The sequence below is a fragment of the Aulostomus chinensis genome, chromosome 12, assembly GCF_037954235.1.
Source record: "Aulostomus chinensis isolate RoL2024-O1b breed Wild chromosome 12, RoL_Achi_v1.0, whole genome shotgun sequence".
Taxonomy (NCBI): Eukaryota; Metazoa; Chordata; class Actinopteri; order Syngnathiformes; family Aulostomidae; genus Aulostomus; species Aulostomus chinensis.
Genome location: NC_141331.1, coordinates 25086416 through 25093111, shown reverse-complemented (window position 1 = coordinate 25093111; position 6696 = coordinate 25086416).

Sequence of the window (6696 nt, the reverse complement as noted above, 5' to 3'; positions counted from 1 at the left end):
GAGCATGTCCATATTTTAAAATGAGAGGGCTAATAAGAAGCTCTTTTCTGGGCCTCAAGTGTTCCTATTTCCTTTGTAATTTTGGGGCCAAATCGCCCAAGATGTCCTGTTATTATCAGAGGTTCAAATGAGCTGCTGGGAAGAGTCGAGATGCAGCCGTGAGTACTGCTCGTCGAAAAATACCATAAAACAAAGCAGTCACATGACAGGCCAAACATGACCAAACCGGCTTCTTTACTTTGTACATTCACAGATGACTTTAATGCGTGTTTAATCTGTGACTGGCTGTCGTGCAGACGGATACATCAAGTCAAACGTGTGTCATTGTTCGGGGGCGTTGGTGGCGTTGTGACTCAAATAAACAACCTGAACACAACAGGGAGCGAGCAAAGTGACATACCTAGAGTGACACACCACGCTCAACGATGCAACAAGAAGCAGGTGGAGAACACAAGGGCAGGAAGGAGCTGGTAGAGCGAGAAACACTAGGAGCAGGACTGAGACCGACCGGGATTGATCAGCCTGCAAGAACCCGGCTGAGGCACTCAGAAAGACGGGAAACAGACAAAGACAGGAAGTGAAAACCACACACAGACACCAGATGGGCGAGCTTTCAAATTAAAACAGGAACTGACAAGAGGAAACAAAAACACTAAAAATACGCCAGTGAAAATCAAAGAAACACATGAGTAATACAAAAACTAAACTCAGTTGTAAAAAGGTTCTGGGTTCGAGTCCCTGCACGGGGTCTTTCTGTGTGAGTCTCCATGTTCTCCCTGTGCCTGCGTGGGTTCTCTCTGGTACTCCAGCTTCCTCCACAGTCCAAAGACATGGAATTGGGGACTAGGCTGATTGGACACTCTAAACTGATGAAACTGTAGGAATGTGAGTGTGAATGGTTGTTCGTCTCTCTATGTTGGCCCTGCGATGGACTGGCAACCTGTACAGGGTGAACCCCGCCTCTCGCCCGTAGCTGCTGGGATAGGCTCCAGCCCCCCCGCGACCCTTAACAGGAATAAGTGGAAGACAATGGATGGATGACGCCTTAAAGAACACCACACATATCTTTTCAGCTAGGTTTAATCAAACGTATCCATGGTTATGATCAGATAAACTCTGAACCAGTTAAAACAGTTCCATAAATGCCAATCAGATTGGATGTATCAAAGACTGCACTCGAGTCAAGTAGTACTTACAGTAACGTGTTGAACGCGGTCATAAGAAAGACAAGAATCAAACCAAGAACAACTGGAAACATGGTCGACATGCTCAGCTGTACTTTCCATCCCTTATGGAGACAAAATCTGTGAAACTCAAGACAAAGAGGTTCAAAAGGACCAGTCAATGTGGGATGGTAGGATCCAACAACAAGCACATAGGTGGTGAACAGAGTTGGTGGAAACTACCAACAATCAAACAACATACAGTATACGTAGGTGACAGATGCTGGGTGAAGCGGCATGGCGTCATTGCAAAGTGAGAACTGCCTGATGTTCCCCCTCTGTGTGTTCTGGTTCAAACAGATCGGGATCGGGGTCTTGATTTGTCCAGAAGTGGTCCTCGTCATCCTCTCTTCCACAGCCGGCCATCGTGAATAGAAGCAGCCACTCTTCTGTTCATCAGCAATGCTTCGTTTTGTCCACGGAGGGTTTTAAGTTTTTGTTTTTTTCCCAACTTTAGTGAGTCAGTCGACAAAAGTTGCAATGGGGCTCCTGTGACACTGCAGCCAATCGCTACACCCAGTGTCAGAGACAGGAGAGAAGTTCCCCGGCTCTATGTGTGTCTAACTCTAGAGCAACATCTCATAACTGGCAGCAGTTGCTTCACAGTGACTGTTGAGCACAGCCCAAGTTAACTTAATGCAGACAAACACCCCTTTGATTTCAAGGTGTGACTTTTGAGACCGTGTACTCCCGCGCCCGACAGCTAGCATTCACTGCAGCTAAGCTAACTTGCGGTTAGCGGTGTGTTAGGGGTCCGGAGCTGTGCAATGCGTGCAGAGAAAAAAGATGTGTATCTCTCTGCTTGTCTGGCAGAAAGAAAATTTACTCAAAAGTTTGTAGAAATGTTACCAATTATACCTGTAATACAAAACCACTGAAATGCTCTCCTTCAAATGAGGCATTCAGTGTTTACAACGTGGTCAGGATGGCTCTGTTATTATGACATTTGTAGAGCTGGTGAGTCAGGATAAGACATCAAAAACAAGGTCATGAAGTGGGAGCATGAACCTCAAACGGGCTCCTCTGTCTGACCTGAAGGTGAGACGACACATTTTCCGCTTTAATGATTTTAGAATTAGTTCTTTATTTTTAAACTGATCATCCGCTCAGTCCAGTACAGAAACAAAGAGCAGTAGAGCAAATTGTGTGATTAATATGGCGCCTTTAGCCTTCTTGAAAAGGTCTAAATTATGTGTAAACTTAAATATCAGTGTCAGGACAAATGCAATTCTCCACTCTAATGTGAGCGTCAATCTAGCTAAGTGTGGTTCTGTCTCCAGTCTGCCTGATGCGAGCGCTTCATCTCTGCACAGGACGATGCACATCCAAGTAAAACCTGGCAACAGGTCTGTTACCTCAAGAGGGAATCCAGCCGCAGATCAGCTCCTCTCACCTCGAGCACTCGTTCCTCTCCTGATTCACTCAGACAGGCCGATCAGATGGTAAATATCCTGCAGTCCCAACACAGGAGATGCATCCCCAGTTACATTTTCACAATAAGAGGATGTTGTTGCAGGTACACTGTGTTCAGTTTTACTTTTTTTTCTGCTTTGTAATTTAATCACAAGGCCCACTAACTAGCTTCAGCAGCATTTTTAAAGTGGCGGCGTTAAACGCACACAGGCAGACAGTTGTGTAGGAAAGTTCGATCTTCATCGGGGACATTTATTGTGATGGAGGGCATCGGGGAGGCCATTTGGCCTTGCTTTGCCTGAGGAAATCCTGAAACAGGAGGATATCAGCGGGTCAGACGGATGGCAGCTTTGGTTCTTGTCACTTCAGTAAAATTGTGGGGGAGAATTAGGAGAAGCGACAGAGAGGGACTTGTGGTCGGCCTCAGACAGGATCTGACAGTCTGTCAGTGGACTCAGGAAGTGGTGGTGAAAAGAAATGGAGATATTAACTGCGTAAAGAGCCATCTGAGCGATGATGAACCTGTGGAGGAGGCAGAAGGTCACACCTGTCAGAACTGACCCACTGAAAGTGTCAACGAGTTAATCCACTGGACTTTTCTGCTCTCGGGTTAGCTGGTTTGATTTGACTCAAACGTGAAAGTAGAAATACTAAAGCATTGTATAGTTTTGGAGTATTTGCACCGGATTAGCGATGGCAGTCGTACTTACTAACTGCTTTTATCTTCTTTCAATGGAGGAACTTTCCTTTCTAGGTCAGTCCTTGCCTTGTGAGACCCTCCATGTCTCTCCTCTCCTCAATACTCCGCCTTGCAGCGATGTCATCGGCTATGAGAACCAATCAGGGGCAACATAACTTTTGGGTGAAGGCTAGAATGGAGTTCTGAACGGTTGGTTTACTTGTTTCTCATTGTGGTTCTAGATTGGAGGTAATGATGTAACTGCCTGTGAGGTCTGTGAGGTTTGGTCTCCCCAGGCTGGCTGATTACAAAGTTATTCAATATAAAATTTGTAGGTTAGAAATTGATGAGGCAGCACTGTCTGTGCTCATAATGAGCCATCAACCACTGTGGTCGCGGCCAAAGGAATGAGATCTCTGATTCAAGGGAGTTCCTGTGGTTGCGGCTCCTGCGCACTGCCGGTGTCTCGTTGTCACCACTTCCTAGGATGAGCATGGAGTGGGTGTGGCCCTCTGGTGCAGCTCTGGCGTCATGAGTGAGACCACACAGATGCACTTACCGCTTCACCTGAAAAAACAAAAAACAACAAAAAATCATCCTTCATCGTGGACGTCTGTGTTTACAGAGGAGATGGTGACTAACAAGTTCAACAACAGTGGGACATGCTGGAATCGACAGGCGTGTCCAGATGGACGCCTGGTGATGGACTTCATCACTGGACAGTTCTTGTTGGTAACTGCACTGCTTGTGATGTCATATTACGAAAGCTTAAATAAACTGGCGGTCTTTGGAGTGTGTGTGTGTGTGTGTGTGTGTGTGTGTGTGTGTGTGTGTGTGTGTGTGTGTGTGTGTGTGTGTGTGTGTGTGCGTACGTGCGTGCGTAATAATCAATGACAGTGTGAAACCAACTAGTGAGCCATGTGGGGGTGGAGTGTGGGTGCGTTGGATTTACGCAGGCTTACCGGTGACCGCGTCGGTGTGATTGGTCACCTCTGCCTATATGTGAGGACGCAGCAACATGGGCGCCTTTAAACTGCTGCGGAAGGAAGGCAGGGGGATCCGACCACACAGCTGCTGGAGGACCAAACGAGCAACGAACCGAACCTAGCCGAACCGAACCTAGCCGAGCCGAGCCGAGCCGAGCTGACCCGTGCGCATTTGCTTGGGTGGAAGTCTCCAAATTACGCACAAGTACCGAGGAAGCAGCCAGAGACATGACGCTGCCGACGGTGCCACAGCTGCTGCTCTTCTGTTCGTTGTGGTGTCTTGGATGCTGGAGCATGACAGGTAGGAATCACGGTAAACTGTTGCTGCCTCCTTAAAAACTCACCCAACTACTTCTGAATTCATGTTTTAATAAGATAGAAATGAATTAGAAATGAGGGGTTTTATTAGGGACTGACAGGTTTTCGAATAAAAAGAAGAAGAAAAATTGTAATGATAAGAAGAACACTATGAAATAAATAATGTGGTCTAATTGTGATTTAATTCGATTTTTCTATTGGATTTTTATTAACATTTTTATTTATATTGGATTTATATTCCATTTATATTGGATTTAAATGATCATCACAGGTTTCTATTATCTCTATTCTGCAATAAGCTTATTCAAATTATATATATATATTATATATATATATATATATATTTAAAAAATCGATTAAAAAATAGAATTTAGGGCTCTATTTCCAGCTCACGTCGCTGGTTCGATCCCCACTTCCCCCGGTGACCATGTCCAAGTGTCCTTGAGCAAGATACGGAACCCCTAACCGCTCCCATTTTTGGAACCAGGAGGAAACAGCTGATGTAAAATGATGACGTCTGATCATCGGAGCCCTGTGACCGTTCACCCACGGCCACCTAAGGAGACGACAGCCCTTGTAACTGATGGGTTTTATCAGTGGGATGTTATGATCACCACTGTTTATTAAAGTTCCAGCTTGATTTTTATGTACATATATAATAATAATTATAATATTAATACATCATGGATATATGAATGGATGGTTGGAACGTTTATCCTCTACATGGGCTCCAGACTGACGTACTCACAAACCCTCTCTTGGATCACTCACTGGCAACCTGATTGGTCGTTCTGGGGACGTAATGGACGACTTGAATCCTGACAGAAGTTTTCTGTCCTGCCTGATGCATCACGTGACCCCCAAAAAGCCCTACCATTAAATGTTTTGCTGTTAAAGGATTCAAAGTCGAACTACTGAGAAAAAGTCACGATTCCCGCTCTTTTGCAGACACATTTTACACAGGCGGTTAAGTGACCGTTGCGTAAAAGTGAACTCAAAGATGCGGCCTGGTGGCTGCAGGAGCGGCAATAAATCAGTCGAGCTCTTGAGTCTTGAGTTGGGGGGGGGGGGGGGGGACGAACAAAAACTCGTTTACTTTCGCCTCCTTACAAAATTCTACAAGATCAAGTGTTCATTTTACGAGTGGATTCAGGTGATCGATGCTCTGGAAAAAAAGGGGAGTGACTTCCAGCCAGTGGGCGGGGCTCCGGGGTCTCGTGCATGTGGTGATGTGATTTTTTTGGGCTTTGTGTTTATATTCTGGGAGGAAGTGACGTCATCCAGTTTATGCAATCTGTGACCTGTCATTGACATCCTTCAGTAGAATTGTAGAAGTTCCTTAGCAACGTATCTTCGTGTGGTCAGTGACATTGTCGAGCTGTGGGACAGAACTCAGGAATATTCTCTCATCCTGAGCGAGCAGAACGAATGTCTGCGTTGAAAAACTGTATTTTCATTAAAGTACGACTTAACGTGAAATTGCTCTCAGAACCCCTTTTTTTCCCCTGATATTTTATTAAAGTTTAGTTTATCGATGACTGCCCGCCAAACACGGGGCAAAGATTAGCAGAAAATCACTTCAAAATCAATCGTTCTGAGAGTCCTGAGGGATTATGACAATTATATGCTTGGATATTACACAGACTTGCATCGTTTAACGGAAATTAAAGAAATCCAGCATGATTAGATATCGTCCCCTTCTTACAGTAATCGCATTTTTGACACTTTTTTTTTTGCCTAAAAAAACTCCTTATGACGTTTTGTCTCCAGTTTTTTGTGTTTTTTTCTGAAAAACTTGAAAAAAAATGACTCATGCGATTATAGAAGTATAGACGAAGGCGATGATATTTGAAGTGTCAGCTGCAGCAGTGGTGTGACCAGTGATTCTGGTTCCTTTGGTTATACTGAAATGTCTCGTTTTGTTGTTGTTGTCTTGATTTGTTTGTTTTTTTAACATAATTTTTGCAACGGAAGCAACTTTTTCATGACGACTGAAGACATGAACTGGCCCTCTCTTGCTGTCTTTGTCCAGATGCCAGTTCCAACGATCAGTGGGAAGATGGGATTGCGTTAAGAA